This window comes from Camelus bactrianus, chromosome 34 (assembly GCF_048773025.1).
Source record: "Camelus bactrianus isolate YW-2024 breed Bactrian camel chromosome 34, ASM4877302v1, whole genome shotgun sequence".
Classification (NCBI taxonomy): Eukaryota; Metazoa; Chordata; class Mammalia; order Artiodactyla; family Camelidae; genus Camelus; species Camelus bactrianus.
In genome coordinates this window covers 20,369,659-20,388,488 of record NC_133572.1, presented here as the reverse complement: position 1 = coordinate 20,388,488, position 18,830 = coordinate 20,369,659, and the positions used below count along the sequence as shown (strand labels likewise).

General features: G+C 40.8%; 1 protein-coding gene and 2 pseudogenes across 3 annotated transcripts in view; 1 reads left to right on the top strand and 2 right to left on the bottom strand.

The window, feature by feature from the left end:
* The window catches only part of FGD4 (FYVE, RhoGEF and PH domain containing 4), a 169,141-nt gene that overhangs the window by 136,510 nt on the left and 13,801 nt on the right, over positions 1 to 18,830 (bottom strand). The window lies entirely within an intron of this gene.
* Positions 1 to 18,830, bottom strand: part of LOC141575887 (pancreatic progenitor cell differentiation and proliferation factor pseudogene) — a 36,339-nt pseudogene that overhangs the window by 14,242 nt on the left and 3,267 nt on the right.
* LOC141575882 (large ribosomal subunit protein P1 pseudogene) lies at positions 15,246 to 16,113 on the top strand (annotated as a pseudogene).

Here is an 18,830-nt window from a genome sequence, read left to right as displayed (position 1 = left end):
ATAAGCTGTTTGAGTTTTTCTGTTAATCTGCATTCATTTGTACAGTGTTTGAATTCACCCTGAATTCAGTTAGTGCTCCCAAGCAGACAAATGGCAGGAAATGATAAAGGTTTAAAAAAGAAACTGAGTGAAAAAAAAATTTTAATGAGGAAATCGTATTAATTGTCTAATTAACAAAAAGGAAAGCAATCCTGTCATTATTGAATTTAATTATTAACAATTTAGTTATTTAATTTCAATAGCAGAACAATTCACCCCAGCTCCTGAGAACAGAGCTGGCGGATGGAAACACCACACACTCTCCCAAGGTCCCGCTCAACCCCAGGGCTCTGGTTTCCTCGAAATTTGCATTCTATTTGTATAAGCTACATGCTGTTTTGGGCACAAATAACAACGTAACATTTTTTAATAGTGCCTAATAGGCTATGTTTAATGAAATAGCCCAGCACACTCACACATAAACACATACCCACAAAACTCAACCCTTGAGGTCTGGGTCCTCAGAAGACATCACAAAGTTCATCAAATGCTCTAACAGTGCATTTTATTCCATTTTAATTTGATAGATCAAGCAAGGCTGTCTTTTCTTGCAAAAGACCCTAGCAATTCGATGCTAGAAACTTCCCTCTATACTCTATACACACTATAGTATAGTTGTGATGTATGCTTGTGGCATTGGATAGACTAGTTCCAAAATGGTAACAGTTTTAAGTGATAAGAAAAGTCATCTAATTACTGCAGTACCCCACGTTAAGAGGATCATAACACCTTTAAGCATTATTATTCTGGTTGTGGTGGTACTGAATTAAGTTAATGGACAAAAATAACCCTAGACACACTTTGGCTAAGAGATGAAATATCTCACAATAGTTCTCTTTCCTGTAACTCTGATTTCTAGTTAAAACAAACAAACAAACAAAACTTATGGATATTGAAGGGGAGAGGGAGGGAGAAAAGGGCAAATTAGGAATATGGGGTTGACAGATATAAACTATCATATATAAAATAGATAAGCAACAAGAATTTACTGTACAGCACAGGGAACTATATTCACTACTTTGTAATAACCTATAACAGAATATAAACAGAAAAAAAAATTAATCACTATGCTATACACCTGAAAGTAACATAATATTGTAAATCAACTATATACTGCAATTTTTAAAAATCCAAAACCAAACTTTGCAGCAAAGTGTGTTACAGCTCAGTTGTGACAGCAACCTGGATCCATGTGAGAAACCAAGCAGCACTCAGAGGGCTGGAGAATTCAAGTTTATTACGCCAGCAGGCCCAGAGGAGTTAACACTCCAAGCTCTGGACCCCGTCTGTAGGTTTACACAGGCTTTTATAGTCTGCCAGTCTACACTTTGCAACATCATATGCAAATAAGGTGTAACAAAGTTGACTAATTAGGAACGAGCTTTGTAGAAATGGACCAATCAGGAGTGATACAAACGGACCAATCAGGAGTGATACAAATGGACCAATCAGGAGTTAGCTCCATAAAATGAGGAACTACAAATGGACCAAATACGAGTTAGCTCAGGGAACCAACTGAATCTTAGGGATAAGTTCCACTTTCCTAGAAGTATGCCATTTCAGAGTTAAAAAGCGAGATAATGCCGCTGGGCCAGGGAACAAAGTGGTGCTGGCAGGAGAGTAGCGGCCCTGCCTGGGGGTCCTGCCATCTTTTTCATGGGGCTTCCCACCTCAAAACAAACCAAAAAATCCATAAGCAATGCTGAAATAGAATACTTTTTAAAATGACAGTTTTTCTTGATAGAAATTACATGTTCAGCTAAAAGTAACTTTCTGATAACAATGTAGAATACATGAAAAGGGGAGAAGTCCTGTTTTGCTTTTTTAAAATCTTAAGGTTTGCAAATAACTGAATTCCTTCATCAAGTACATGCCTGCTCATTACAGAATTCAGAATAGGTTATACAAGCTCCATTTCCATTTTGTCCCAAATATCACCCTGTCAATGTAGAAACACTGAACATTTATTTATTTATTTTGTAAAGCAAAAGAAGCCCGGCTCATTAGCTGACTGAAGGCCTTTGTGTCTCAAACACAAAAGGGAGGCGAAGTCTCAGACTATTCGAACAAGAAAATGTCAGATTATTTTTTCACAGAGACTTCCATTTTAAAGGATGCATCCCTTTGTGGAAAACAAACTAGTGGACTTCTTTAGAATACACAGCATTCTAATCTTCCTCAACATTTATCGGTTCTTTCAGTGTAACTTTTGATTACTTTGGTTAATTCTTTCTGAATTAAGCACATTCAAAGATAAAAGCGCATGACTGAACTTTATGAGGTTTTGGTTGAAACAGATCCAAAATTAAATGGATGACAGTAACGATATCCATCTTACAAATAAGGCTACAAATAAATTCTCCTACGAGTCCCTTTGACTTCTGAATCTACCTTTGAGTTTTGAGCAAAACAAATTCTCCTAAAAGTGGAAATTCCAGGAGACTTAAGGGGCATTATCCTTTTACCATAATACTCTCAGCCAAGTCACTAAATAGCCATTATTCAGGTGCCATGAAAACAGGAAAAGGAAGGAAAACAGAGGCCACAATGGACTGAAGCTCACACATTGTCCTCATGTACACATTCACATTCCCTGTTCTCCTTAAACCAGCAATGGCAACACATGCCATGAGTACATTTGCATTACATGCAAAAGTACCCAATTACAGTGAAGAAACTGGCATAATATATCTCCTGAATTTCGACCAATTTTTAGACTGCTTTTAATAATAGCTGCAGGACAGCTACATTTGCTAACGTAGGAGAGCCATAACGTCTGCTAACTTAAATATAATTTGATTAACATAGTACTTGAGCAAAAACACCAGCTAGAAATAAAAGAGCCCTGAACTGACTGTGCGTGTCAGTAACGCTCACAGAGCAGTTTTACACAAGAGAACTGCAGTCTGCAAATGGAAAAGTACCCATGCACTAAAAGTATTAATTCCTTTACTTCCTCACTCATTAAGCTACTGCCACGGCACTCACAGTCATTCCTTTTCCTTTTCAAGTATCCATAAAGAGAATGGCACAATCACAAAATCTCCTTCTCTAGGATTCTGACTACCAGCTGTTATTTTATTCATTCCCAGTGTAACTTTATGATTCAGAGGGCAAATATTTTCATACAGGAAAGTTCTTCACATGACAGAAGACCAGCTTTCCTTGTTCAGGACCCAGAAATTTTAAACTAGATCATGCTGCCTCCTAGAGGCCAAAGGTACTTAAAAACACCTCTCCATTCATCACACTGTATATTCACAAACATCACCTATCTGCAAATTCAAATCCTGATAAATGACCAAAAGGAATATGCCCTGCGTATTTTACTATTTTAAGTGACTCTTTTTTCTAATTTCTAGGTAGCTATCTACTTGCATTTAAACAAACAAAATGATCAGAGGGAAAAGTCTACTGCAAATGACCTGATCCTAAAGAGAGTGAATGACATAGATATTCTGCTGTCAATCACAAAAATCCATTATTAATAAGTGCAAACATTTAAAGTGTTTACTGTATACATTTAAAAATATATACTATAAGTTAAATACTACTATCTTGATAGTTTATTTTTAAATATCCAGGAGGATTTCACTACTGTGCTCTTAAAAGTGGCAATTTTAGGCATAGTACCATATGCCTTAAAAAAAAAAAAGCTCTAAGTATAAAGTAAATTTTTCTGTATATGTATAATGTCCTATTAAACAAAATGCATAAAGATGTTTCTCAACATGATACCAAGTAGAAACCTGTGTGGTGCCCCCCAAACCCTGCCTCTCGTTTATAACTGCATGTTATCAAGGCTGTTGCCCACAGGATCATACCCTTGCCTCCCCCTCAAACAGAAACCAATTACTCTCATCTAAGTCTCAGGAGGCAGCTGCAAAGAAAAGAAACAAAAACTGATTAGAACCAACTAAGCCCAAGATGGTGGAGGATGTGACTTCCAATGGGCCTTGAGCTTCATTATATGCTCACTGTAATGTATTAGCTGCTAAGTGACACACCCACCAGCGCCATGGCAGTTGATGATTGCTATGACAACAACTGGAAGAGCCTGTACAAGGACTGATTGGCTCCAACACACCCGGAAGCCTCCCATACAAGTCCACATGGCCTGACCTGGGCTGGAGCGGTCTTGACTGGTCATCTTGGCTGACAGCTCCCCACTCAAGCTCCTTTTCCTCGCTTGAGCGCCTTTCTTCCCTTTCCCTCTTTTGAGAAATAAAGCAGCTTTTTCACTTTGTCCCACTGCCTCTGCTCCAAATTCTTTCACAGCTGGGGGCAAGGACCCACACTTCGGTGGGCCTCCTAATTAAGGGGTCTCTATCTGCTAACACAGCAAACATATTGAGAATGAGCACATGCAAGCAACTGTGCTGCAAAAATCCTTATTCAAAATATTATTGTTAAACAGTCTGTAGAACTGGGATGAATAAAACTTCTTAATGCAAGGAAGTCAAGCACAATGCAATCTTCCTCACTTGTTTTTGGCAGCATGCTGCTTCATTGTGTTTGTGTAATAAAAGGCCTTGCAAGAGGGAAGTTTCAATGTATTCACACGGGGCAATTCTGTAGCAGAGCTACCCTGGGGATAAACATGCTCTCCAACACAAAGAAGCATTCTAAGTAGGTCAAAGCACCCCTGAAGAGTATTTAGATCACCATAACCTTCATAAAAGACTTTAATACTCTTGTTACTTCACCCAGAAAGGAAGAAAAAATACAAAGAATCACAAGATTCGCTGTTAGAAACAAGAACACTGAGGAATTTTTAAAAAGGCAACTATTAAAAGAATTGTCTGAGATTCTAAATCTGTGTCTAGTCAATTTAAGAGATTTACCAGCAAAATACTTGGTCAAAAGCATGCTTAGGATCTTGCTGAACTAAATAAAAGTTAAAAAAAAAAAAAGATTATAGAGATACAGACAAATAGGAATCAAAATTTTGTTTAAAAGAATCATTTGATATGGACTCAGAGGCTGGAATCTATCACATTAGTACTGTTTTTAAAATATTAGTGATTCAAAGATTAAAAAGGCTTATAAAAAGACTAGTGATCAATTAAAGAGCAAAATAAAAAATGCTATCTAATAATAGTCAGAACATAGGGGTATTTTGTAGAGAAAACTAGAAAAGCAAAAATTGCATACATAAACCCTAACTGTTCCTGAACTCTTACACCAACATTGAGAGACACTTGCCACTGTTTTCTTCATTTCTTCAGCAATTTCTGGCTGCCTGGGCACTATAAATAATTGTTACAGAAACCTGAATCCCGTCGAGAGACCAAGCAGCACTCGGAGGGTTGGAGAACTCAGGTTTATTATGCCGGAGGGCTCAGAGAAGTTAACACTCCAAGCTCTGGACCTTGACTGCAGGCTTACACAGGCTTTTACAGGGTTTTAGGTTTTTATTAAGTTTGCGCCATATGCAAAATGAGGTGTTAGAAATGGACCAATCAGGAGTGAGGTTTTGGGAACCAATGGAATCTTAGGGGTATGTTTCGTTTTCCTAGAAGCAAGCCCTTTTATAGAAGTGCAAAAGCGGGAGGGCAATGGCCCTGCCTGGGAGGTCTTGCTGGTGGGCTTTGCCCCTTCATAATGAGAAAAGGAACTAACTTTAAAAGACATAGCATATTTTTCTACCACAACTCAACAGAAACCCAAGGCCTTAAAGTTCCCTGAGAAAACATTCTGAATAACCCAAAGGTGACGGGCCTAGAAATGCTAAATCCTCATGGTGTGACAACCTCAGCATATCTACACTAAAATAAACAAGAAAGAAAATTTGCAAACGACTCTTTTTGGGGGGTGGGGGGCGACAAGTATCCAAGAACATATAGGGCTAGCTTAAACAGATTAAGTTTATTCTAAAGATGAAATGGTTTCTCACAAAGAAACCACATGCAGGGCTGTAACTCAGTCTCAGGAAAGATTAGAATGGGGAATTGTAAGAGCTCCAGAAACCAAGGGAGATTTCTGGCCTCACTGCTAGGTCTCACGTCACGGACTATTCTTTCTCTGCTCACAACCTTGTGTTATTCAGCCTCCCTGGCTTACCACACGTAGGCCCCAACTTCATATATTTATGTGATTTTCATGGTCCAGGTTCCACGTTCCTGAAAGACACTCTGACTGGCCCAGCGAAAGTCTGCCTATTTACAGTCAGATCATCTCTGTCCAATCAAATAGGGTACCTGAAAGCCCGTCCACCTGGTGATGAATTCTTTTGGCTTTTGTACGTCTGAAAATGTTTAAAATGTTCCTATTTCACCTTCATTTTTGGGAGATATTTTCAGTGGTATAGAATTCTAAGTTTATAGTTTTCTGTTTGTTTCTGAGTACTAAAGCTGTTGCTTCTTTGTTTTCTTGTTTGCATCGTTTCAGGGGAGAAGCCTGGTGCAAAAGATACTATGTCTATTCCTCCATATGCACTGAATCCTTTTTCCTCAGGCTGCCTACATGCACCTTTGATAAAAACTCTTAACAAAGTGGGTATAGAGGGAACAGAACTCAACATAATACATACAGGTCATGTATGACAAGCTCACAGCTAACATCATGCTCAACCGTGAAAAGCTGAAAACATTTCCTCTAAGATCAGGAACAAGGCAAGGATGCCTACTCTCACCGCTTTTATTCAACATAATACTTGAAGCCTTAGCCACAGCAATTAGACAAGAATAAGGAAATAAAAGGAATCCAGACTGGAAAGAAAAAAGTAAAACTGCTACTGTTTGCTGATGACATGATACTATACATAGAAAATCCTATAAGAGATCACCAAAAAAATACAAGAACTCATCAATAACATCGGTAAAGTTACCAGATCCAAAATTAACATGCAGAAATCTGTTGAATTTCTATACATGAACAACAAAAATATCAGAAATAGAAATTAAGAAAACTTCTCATTTTTTGCCAGTTTTTTGTCTTGTATCTGTGTTTTTTCCCTCTTAATGAGTGGTTTGGTTTTTTTCTTCCACACAAATTCTCATAAAAACAATCTCTGAAAACATATACCTCCTGCCTCTCCTAACACCATACAGAAGGAAAAAAAAAAAAAAAGATTTCTCTTCTACATTAGTTTTAACCAACAAAATATTTGAGTGCCTGTTATGTGTAAAGATGCAAGGTGAACAAATCAGACACAGTATGCTCTGAGGAAGAATAGTATTTTTGTCTCTGTACTCCAAACCTTGCCCTATTAAGTATTCAGCCAGGTTACATCTAACAGGTGAATAGCAAAGCAAGTCGTTCAAGGTAAGTGATTTGCCACGTCACTGAGCAAGTTAATGGACAACCCAGACTGGAATGTACATGCACAGACTAAGTACAGACTATTCACTGTACATGTAATTCTTAGTTGTGTCTGATTCTCTTTCGTACTTCGAAGGACAGTCTCATTTAATACAACACAACTGTGTGGATATCATAATGGTGTCACCTTAAATCAGAAATCTGTTGCTTAAAGGGAAGGACAATAAACTTTAACTCTGGGAAGGTGAAAGAATCAATTTAATAGCCTTTATCTGAGCCATCCAACCACACCCCAGAAATTACTCTGAGAAATATAAAGGCGATTCTAAAATACGAAAGTATAGTCAAGGAGAAACAAAGTTTAAGGGACAAAAGACTTAAATTCTTCCCATACTGAGCCAATATCTTCTTCACTTAAAGATGTTGGGGGGAGGGTACAGCTCAAGTGGCAGAGCGCGTGCTTAGCGGGCACGAGGTCCTGGGTTCAATCCCCAGTGCCTCCTCCAAATAGAAATACATAAATAACCCTAATTACCTTCCTCTCATAAAGCAAAAAAAAAAGATGTGTGAAAGTTTTCTTTTCAATTCAGTGACTCCTCAGATGAAAAACGGGTGACTCCCTACAGAACAGCAGACCAAGTAGCGGCTCCATGACAGAAAAGCGCATGGTTCATCTGCGGAGGGTTGTTTTTTCTTGCTGTTGTCTTCAGCTGGGGAGGTGGCGTATGCAGATCACGGGAAGAGCTTTGCTTTATCCTTTACATGTCCAGGGCCTGAGACTCGTGGCCCGCTGAACTACCCGCGCTTGCAGCAGTCTTCTCCCTGCGCTTTCCCCACCCGGGCAGGACACACATCCCTCGCTGACCACGGCTAAGTCCCACCTTCAGGGCCCAGATCAGTGTCCCTCCTGCTCTGTGGACGCCCCTCGTGGCCCCTGCTGCAGATCGTTGGCACCTGTATGCGCTCCAGGCCTGACCACTTCCAGTCTGTGTAGCAGGTATTCATGCTCTTTCCACTGAGGGCAGAGGCGTGCCCTACGCTGCCCAGGCCAGCGTGCACATGCACAAAACAAAGCAACCTTTTTTAATTAGTTGCAGTTATTGAGAAATTTTACATAAAATTCCAGCCTTGAGGTTTCTCTAGAAAAATTGGAAGTTCCACAGGCAGGAAGTCCTTGCAGGAGCTGTTTTGAATCTGTGTCTAACAGACAAAATTTTAGACTCCTGGAAACAGTCTGTATCTTATTCACAACTCACAGTATAGCCTAACTCCCAGTCTCAAATTAGGCCTCATTCTCAAAATGACCATTTACATGAGATGTGTAAGTTTAGTTCCAAAACAACCAATGTATAAAGGTCTATTAACAGAACGCAGTAAGTACATTTCTCAACTGCGAATTTCAGCACTCACACACAGAAACAACAGATTTTATTCAATATTCCAGCATGAGACGCTGCTTCCTTCAATCCTCACCCACATAAAGAGCCATTGTACCACAGGCAGCCCTCATTCTGCAATCTCATCATTCCCAAGCAATGGTCAAAGGGTAGGAATTATGTTAAGTCAAAATCAAAGCTCCTAGGGGAAACTCTAGCTCAGGTGGCAGAGGGCGCGCTTAGCATGCACAAGGTCCTGGGTTCAGCCCCTGGTACCTCGGTCCCTCCTCTAAAACTAAACAAACCTAATTACCTTCCCCCCCCAAAATCAAATAATTTAAAAAATCAAAGTTCCTAAATACCTATTTTATACCACAGAAATAGCAAATTAAAAAGAAAGTTTCAATACAGGCTGCTTTTACAAATATTAAGCATGTAAAAACTTACTTTTAAAGAGCCATATTATTTTTTTGTTTCACTTAAAATTTTTTATTTATTTTTATTGATGTATAGTAAGTTTACAATGTTATATCAATTTATGGTGTACAGCATAATGTTTCAGTCATACATATATTCTTATTATAAGTGACTACAAGATATTGAGTATACTTTCTTGTGCTATGCAGTAGAAACTTGTTATTTATCTGTTTTATATATAGTAGTTAGTCTGCTAATCTTGAACTTCCAATTTATCCCTTCCCATCCCCTTTTCCCCCTGGTAACCATACGTTTGTTTTTTATATCTGTGAGTCTGTTCCTGTTTTGTAAATGAGTTCATTTGTTTAAAGAGCCATATTATGAATACTGTATATCCTTTTAAAGGATTTTTTTCCTTCTAAGGACTAGACAAAGTTTCACTAATAACTTCATCAGGCACCAACTTCTTTTTCTAACAAATCTGATTACACCAAGTGCAGGCTTTCCCATTTCTGGAAGGACGCGTGAGTCATCTTTACCCTTCGCTCACCTCGCATTCCTTCACAGACAGCTGTGAGCACACCCAAGTCTTCAACTGGTAAATGTTGGAGGAAGGTACGTATTTGCATGGGAGCTTACTCATCAATGACCCTTGCTCTTCTAGCTCAATTTGCTAAACCAGCAGTCAACCACATCTATTTACATGACCAGTCACCACTTCAGCGTGTTACACAATTTGGTAGAAAGTTTAAATGGCTGCAAATTTGAGGTAGACAGTCTTCTTAAAGGCCGCCAAAACCTTAAGCACTTTCAAAGAGAAAAAAAGTTCCTCTGTCAAAAATCATTGTCTAATTCAGAGTTCTATGGGATGGTATTGAAACAATTCAAAGTTTTTCCATCTCAGAAGTCAGCCTGTCTACTTTAAATGGGTAAATTGCTTGGTATCTGAACTCTATCTCAAAAAAGCGGCTTTTTTTTTTTAAATCAGTCTGTCAATTTTTAAAATCACAATGTATTACTTTAGTTTGGTTTTAGGCCCTTTAAAATACTGTTCCTTCCTCAAAATTGTCATCATAGTCAAACACAAAAAACTCAACTACTAGAAGCTTGTATCGTTCATTTCCATCTGGCCTTTTGACCACCATTAGCACTGCACTCTCCTAGAGTAAGAGATTTTCTTGACCTGACATTCTGATTCTCACAAACTCCTTAATCATAAAGAAAAGTGAAAACTTTGGAGGAATGTGACAACTTGCAAGCAAGAGCTTTAAAAGATAAAACTTTTTTAAGGAATAGCTGTGGATGGGGATGAGCTGAGCCACTACGACCAGATCCCAGAGCTGACGGTTCAGTGGACTTTGCTTAACTAGCAGAGACAGGAATTTATTTATCATTAAACATCCTATAAAACTCGAGGGCTACTAGTCTATTGCTCAACAACTGGGATCACCTGAAGTCATCCTCTAAGAAAAGAGCAATCCAGAGATTTATTTAAGCAAATGGCAGTGGGCAGGAACAGTGATCTGAGCTATGTCTGGGCGACTTATACATTTATCTTACCATAAATCAACAGCTACAGGGCATGTAGTTACCTTTCCAGCCTTAAAAATATCTATCTTTAAAAAGTGAAAACAATCTGCCTAAATATCCACTGGACTAACAAGCTACCGACCCAGACCACGAAGCCACGCACACCCCTGGGAGGAAGGAAGCAGAGAGCGGGCTCCTGCCAGGAGTCGCGGGCGCTCAGGAGGCCAGGGAGCACCCTGCCTCCTCGGCGGTCCGAAGTACTTTCATTTCTACTTGTTTTATCAGGATAAAAGATAAGCTTCTACTATGTTTTGCCTCTCAATCCAGCAAACAAGGAATGTAATTTCTAGCAGGGTTTGAACTGAATGATGCTGCTATGGCTGTGGGCTCCAGACCTGGACCAGCCTGAGTGTGTCCTGTTTCTACCAGTCAGGAGCTGTGAGCCTTTGGGCAAGTGGGCCACCCTTGTGAAGCCTTGGCTTCCTCGTCTGTGGAATAAACGTAAATGTTAGGGAGTTAGATAGGTGGGGGCACCAGGCAGATGGGTGGAGGAGAGGGAGGAGGGTCTGGAAGATGGTGTTACACCCGCCTCCAGCATAAAGGGGCTTTACTTCTCCTAAACGCGTGCCAGCAAAAAAATAAACAAAAATACTGGTTCAAACCTGACAGCCATGACTGTGCAGTAGCAGAAAGGACTTAATCAGAGATGACCAACATTCATTGTACTATATATAACACTGCAGTTTAGGGTCCCCCCCATGGGTTTTCTGTGTGCACCACGGGCAAGGACACGTGCAAAGGGCCAGACGTGACTAAGCACTCCAGGGACAAGAGCCATCCGTCAAGGGACCACCTCTAAGGGAGGGTGTAAGAGAAAGGAGAGACAAAACCACCACTTCTTTTCTTCCCTTTCTTGGGGGTAATACTTTTCCTTCCATTTTAAATAAATCTTTTAAAATCTTTCGCCACACAACGCACCGTCTCCCGACTGCAAATCTGCCTTCCAGGCGTGACAAGAACGGGGGGTGGGGGGTGGGGGGGGTGGTAAGAGAAACAGGACGTGCCTCAGCAAACTGGTGGGAGGAGTCAATGAAGCCGTGTGTATAAAGCTCTCTGCTCAGGACCTGGCACGTGGAAGGCCTCAGCACAAGAATGAGTGACACGTCCCCTGCACAGCAACCCCTCCAATCTCCTCTGAGCTCCCAGGCACCTCTCACACTCGGTCCTCACTCCTGGGCCGACGTAGAACTCTCTCAAAGCATCCCCATAGCCCCAGCCTCCTCTGCTGCTTCTGCCCATCCTCTGGCCTGGTTCACACCCCTGCAAAACCAGTATGAAAACGATCAAACGCCTAATGGAACGAGGAGTAAGAGGAGCCGGTGAGAAGCCAAGGCCGGCGCGCCCTCTCTGGTCGGGGCGGCAACGGCTGGCAACGTTCATCCCCCTTGTGGATTCTCCCGAGCTCCCCGCCGCCGCACTGTGTTCACGCAGTTCTGCAAACCCAGAGAGATTGCACTCAAGAGCGCCAGCCCTTTGGGGGCACCAGGGACAAACCAGACAGGCTGCAAACACTCCCCTCTTCAACCAGCGCTTGGCACTCTGCTGGGAATTATGTGGACCACCAGAAAGTCTAGAAGCTTCTACAATGTGAAGCTAAAGCAACGATGCATACTTCCCTGCGAGTCTGCGAAATCTTTCTCCGTAGTTCAAAGTCACCATATGGACCATGCGAAACAAGTTCTCCTCCATTCTACAGCAATAAAAAAGTGAGAGCAGACTGCACCAAATGGCCAACCAGCGATGACGGTAACTGAACGTTCCCCAAACAGCTAAAAGGATATCAACAATGCATTTTGGTTCATATCTAATTTAAATTTAAATTATATTTAAATATAAATTCATATCAAACTTAAATGCACTTACACTAACTCAGTGGTTCTCAACCTGTGGCAATTTTTTTGGCTCTCAGGGGATATCTGGCAACGTCTAGCGCTGCTGGTGTCTAGTGAGTAAAGGCGAGGACGCTGCTGAACGCCCCACAGCGCACAGGCCACGGCCCCACAGCCAAGAACCATCCAGCTCCAAGCGGCAGCAGTGCCGACTCGAGAACACCTGCGCTAACCAAACGCCTGACTGACGGTCGTCTTCATCATAATCAGTGTCAACAAAGAAAAAAGTGGTTTGTTTCTACCAACCACTTTCATCTGTGGAGAATTTTAAGACCCTTTAACTATACAGTTTCTTTTGACCTCACAAAGATAAGAGATGGGCCAATGGAAACCGAACAAAAAAGCAGCCTGGTCATGATGTGACGGTCAGCACGCTATTTCCACTACATGACACTATATGCCTGGTCTGGTGCTCTCAGTTGAAATTGCTAGGAAATTATACGCTATCTCGCTTTCTACAACGCTGAACGTTACTTGGCACTTCTTGATGACAAGGATATAACTGTGAATATCCATCACTGAAGTACTGTGTGGCACTGTCATAAGTTTTTTCTAATCTTGACATCAGATTGTCAGACAATTTCCGCTGTCGTGTCTAGAGGCACACTCCTGAAGCCACTCCCCCCACCCCCACCCATTCTCACGCCTTTCCTAAACTGTGGCGTTTCATTTGCCATGAGCAGTGAAAAGATTACAACCAGGCTTATTAAAAAAATCTGCTGAGTGAAGGCCAACATAAATAAAGTAGAGTTTTCAACATTATTTTAAGAGCAGATTTTTTTTTCCTTTTTCAAGTTGGACGACCTAGGGGTTACTACTGTTATACCGAGTGTGACTTACAGAAATGCAGTTTTACTAGATACTACATATTCCCAGACCATTTCTATAAAGCAAGTGAGAATTTAATGTTTCCTACGATGAGAAGAACTGAATCAAGGACATATTCCTACCTGCAACAACAGAGAGCAATTAACACTGTGAAAACTAATTTTCAAGCTGACCAGGGGTGTGCAGGTGGTATACACAACGTGCACGTCGCACGCAGAATGATGCAGTGAAATAATTTGCATTAGTTGGATTGTGTGTCTAGAAAAGATATCTCACTTTTACTGAAAATGAAATGATGCTGGTCAGATGCAAAACACCCAAAAGGGTAACAGGGAGTTCATATGACATGTTAATATAATTTCACTTTGTAAGATTTTAGGAGCAATGAAAAATATCTACTAATGTGTAATCTGCTGATTCTACTCACTTAAATAACATGAGTATCTGTCTAGGAGGCTTGAGACAGTAATGTTATCAGACACCTTCAAAACGGCCTGGGGCCAATGCCAATTACAGTACACACTATACACACACACACACACACACTCACACCATATACATACGATATATGTTATGTATAATAAATATTATACATATATATTTTGTAGCTAGCATGTATTATATACTGATTATGGAAATGCACCAAGCTTTACATGTATTATTTCATTTAATCCTTCACAACCTTATGAAATGCATACTTTCATTATCCTAATTTTATTTAAAAAATGGCCTTCGGGAGGTTACACAACTCGCCACAAGCTATGCAGCGGCAGAGGCAGGGTTTAAGCCCAGTGATGACTGAGCCAGGTGTCTCAGCCACTTTTCACGACACGAAGCTGCTTCTCTCAGAACAGAAATCTGCACGATTCACTATTTTATCTGACTTTTTTTTCTCTTGTCCATATTCCAGGACTTACATACAGTGCACAAAATTCAGTCAAAATGCCACACGGTGCCTCATCATGTTGTGCAGATTTTTGCATTAGAGTAAAGTTGAACCTTGTTCACAAGCTAAGCATATTTTAAATATCACTGTCTACAGAAGTTTAAAGTAGTTTCCATTTTTCTAGCATAAAGCACTGAGAAGACAGTTAGGTTAATTACACCCGTAAAGAAACTGCAGGGTGGGCCAGACGCACCGGCTCCCTAACTGACACCAAGGAAGTGGCCTTCCCGAAGAAGACAGTATGATTAAAGCTTTCTTTTTTGAAAAGGCCAGATGATTTCAAAGGAGCTAAGCAATGAATTTCGCCTACCAATTTAAAATTATTTTCAAGTCCATGAAATTCACGGGGTGGGGAGGGAACAAAACTGTTTTAAATATTCCAGCTGTTAAGAGTAACTTGTGTTCAAACAGTGACTGCTCGCCTGAACTTCATTTCTCAGTTGCAGCATAACCAACTTTCTGTGGCTCAGGAACACGTATGTAAACTAGTAACACGCAACATAGTACCGTGGTTTAAGGTTCTCCTCCATCTTCTAAGTAGAGACAGAAAGTTTGAGAACATAGCATGAAGTAAAACAGCTGAAAAGGAATAGTGTGAGGAACTTAAGAAAACCAAGGGGAAAGGCCCAGCTTGTTACGTAGTTCGGGTTAAATACATAATCAGAGAGCCAACCCTTTGCCAAAGGATTTTTTTCATTGCCCCCACCCCCAACCCACAATAGAGATTTTTAAAGATGAAACAATTAACAGTGAGGTAAATCCAACAGCTATAATTAGAGAATATGTCTTTATATAAAACATATAGTTTTGAATGTTACATAGTCAATGCACTTTTAAACTGAATCGTCTCTCAAAATTACCAAGGAAACTTATTTAAAGAAATCCTACGTTGGTAAAATGAAGAAACTGAGTGAAGAAAAAAAATTGAGGTAAGATGGTGATAAAAATCGTGTTTTAGCTAGATTTTTACATACTGGGCGGGCATAAAATATGCACTTTGAGACCTAAATATGAGACTGGATACTGTAAAACTACTCGAGGAAAACACAGGCAGAGCACTCTTTGACATAAATTGAAGCAAGATTTTTTTGGATCCATCTCCTAGAGTAGTGGAAATAAAATAAAAAATAAACAAATGGGACCTAATTAAACGTAAAAGCTTTTGCACAGCAAAGGAAACCATAAATAAAATGAAAAGACAATCTACAGAATGGGAAAATAATATTTGTAAACGATGCAACCGACAAAATATCAATTTCCAAAATATAAAAACAGCTTGATATCAAAAACAAAGAAACAAACAAACATGCTTTCCTCAGCTGCTGCTAAGGTGCCTGGTCCTTCCGAGGAAGCCAAGGCCGCACTGGGGTGAGGCTGTCACTATATCTGGCAACTGGCATCGCGCCGCGCCCGGCAGTGCCCACCTAGAACTCATCCCCGAGCTCGCCTGCCTCTAATTGGCCCTCATCCTGCATGACGATGAGGTGACAGTCACAGAGGATAAGACTAACGTCCTCATTTAAGCAGCAGGTGTAAATGTTGACCCTTTCTGCCCAGGCTCGTTAGCAAAGGCTTTGGCCAATGTCAGCATCTGGAGCCTCACCTGCAACGTAGGCGCTGGTGGCCCTGCCCCGGCAGCTGGTGCCGCCCCAGAGGGAGGTCCTGCCCCCTCCACCACTGCTGCCACGCCGAGGAGAAGAAAGTGGAAGCAAAGAAAGAGGAATCCGAGCAGTCTGATAATGACATGGGCTTTGGGTTTTTCTGACTAAACCTCGTTAGCAATGCATTCAGCAAAAAGCGGCTCTTACAAAAAAGCAAAACCAAAGAAACACCAAACAACTCTATCAAAAAATGAGCAGAAGACCTAAATAGACATTTCTCCAAAGAAGACACACAGATGGCCAAAGGCACGTGAAAAGATGCTCAGTGTTCCTAGTTATTAGAGAAATGCAAACCAAAACTACAGCGACATACCACCTCACGCTGGTCAGAATGGCCACCATCAAAAAGCCTACAAGTGATAAACGTGGAGCGCGTGTGGAGAAAAAGAAACCCTCCTGCACTGTTGATGGGAATGCAAACTGGCGCAGCCACTGCAGGGAACAGTGTGGAGGTTCCTTAAAAAGCTAAAAATAGAGTTATCATCTGATCCAGCAATCCCACTTCTGGGCATATATTCAGAAAAGATGAAAATTCTAATTCAAAAAGATACATGCACTCAAGTGTTCACAGCAGTGCTATTTATAATAGCCAAGACATGGAAGCAACCTAAGTGTTCATTGACAGATGAATGGGTAAAGAAGATGTGGGGGGTGTGTGTGTGTGTATAAATATATGAACATATACAATGAAATATTATTCAGCCATAAAAAAGAATGAAACAATGCCATTTGTAGCAACATGGATGGATCTAGAATTTATCATACTGAGTGACGTAAGTCAGAGAAAGACAAATATCACTTATATGTGGAACCTAAAAAAAATGTTATAAACAAACTTATTTACAAAACAGAAACAGAGTCACTGACAGAAAACAAAGTTATGGTTTCCAAAGGGGAAAGGGGAGGAGGAATAAATTAGGAATTTGAGATTAACATATACACACCACTATATTTAAAACAGAAGAACAGCCAGGCCCTACTGTAGACAGAGCCCAGAGAACTATATTCAGTACCTTGTAATAATCTATAATGGGAAAGAATCTAAAAAAGAACAGATACATACGCAGCTATGTATAACTGAATCACTTTGTTGTACGCCTGAAGCACTGTAAATCAACTACACTACAATAATTTTTTTAAAATATACGCACTTTGAAAATGTAGCACTCAACACAGGATTTCATTCACTCACTCAATTAGAATTTCACAAGCATCTAATGTGAACCAGAACTCTGCTAAAGTGTTGGACAACAGTAGGGAAAAAAACAGGTATGGTTACTGCTCTCCTGGCGCTAATGTGAAGTTTCTTCTTCTTGGTAAAATGATTCAATGAATTATTAAAAGAGGTGACTGAAAAAAGGCTTCTCTGTATACAGAAACTCTCAACTTGGTGAAGGCCTCATGCCAACCCCTGTCTCTACCTTATTCTCAACTCAGCTTGATCCCATGCTCTGGCTCCACCTGTTCCCGTCTAACCAGCAGCCCAGTGTCTTGGGTACTGTGGCTGCTGGTGTTTTGGTGCAAAGGGCCCGGGACTGGCACTCCGCCTCTAAGATCTGTCCAGTGCTCACCTGTACCCCAAACCACCCCAAACACACACATCCGCCACCTCCTTCCCTGTCTCATGGATGAGCGGCTGAGAACAAGTCCCGGGGCCCAAGCTTGGCCGTCTCCACATCAAGCATCCTGACTGCACTCTGCCTGTAGAAAAGAGAATGCAACAGACAAAATCCCTTGCTCTCATGGCATTTAGTGTGTACTGGTGTGGGATTTTAAAAATACAGAGTTAGATTAAGTGTTGTAGAGAAAAATAAAACAAGGAAAGGAGTACGGGAGCAGGGCTCCCAATTTTAAACAAGGGGGCCAGGGAGAGGCCTCAGCGAGAGAAGGTGTATTTAAGACGTTAAGCAGATGAACTCAGTACTTTTTATAGCACTGAAAGTAAGATTTCAACTGACTGAAATTTCGTATTAGTCAAGACTTTCAGGTCTACAATAAAAACCTGTAACACATGAGCAAAGGGAAAATATTAAAAGAAAAAAAGTTAATAAAGGGAAATTATTCTCTTAATCTATTGTTGGGGGAGGGGCGTTTTTGGATAAAGGAAAATAAGACATAATCTATTAAACGTTTCCAAATGCCCATAACAAAGCCTTGCTTCTCAAAGAGGCATTATAGCATTTGCAGGAACTAATTGTAAGGAACTGGCTTTGAGACACAAGACAAGGAGTGAGAATAAAAAACCCTTTTCCAGATGAAAAAGTATAAATTGTAATAAGGCCCAGGAATCCATGCCAGAATGAACAATGAGCAACAGAGGTGCAGAAATGAATATTCTGAAATAAGGAATTTCAGTGCATCAGTGACAGATGCAATTGCCAATGTAATTTTTTTTTGAAGTTTATAGAAATGAGCCACCATCCAAGACCATGAGGAAGAGCAGCACCTGCCCCGCCCCTGCCGGCTGGTCCACCACAGGCTTCCGACACCGCACGGTGACAGCTGCCCAGTGAAGGCGGGGCTTATGCGAATATCCTTTAACTGTCTATTTCTTTTTTTCTACCTCCTCAATGCCCACAATGTGGTTAAGGCAAAATCTCCCAGGTTAACACAAACACACAAAGTTGGTCATTCAGTTCCAAAACTCAGAAATGGGCATTCGATCTCAAGAAAACGAGGTTGCAGTGGGCAACACGCTGACTTCAGAACAATGACGCCGTGGTTGGCAGTTTCCTCCTTGCTTCCTCCTGAATCCTTCTCTTCCCTTCTTTTCACTGTTTTCACAGCCAGTGGCCTGAGTGCACCGCTTTCTGTAAAAGGA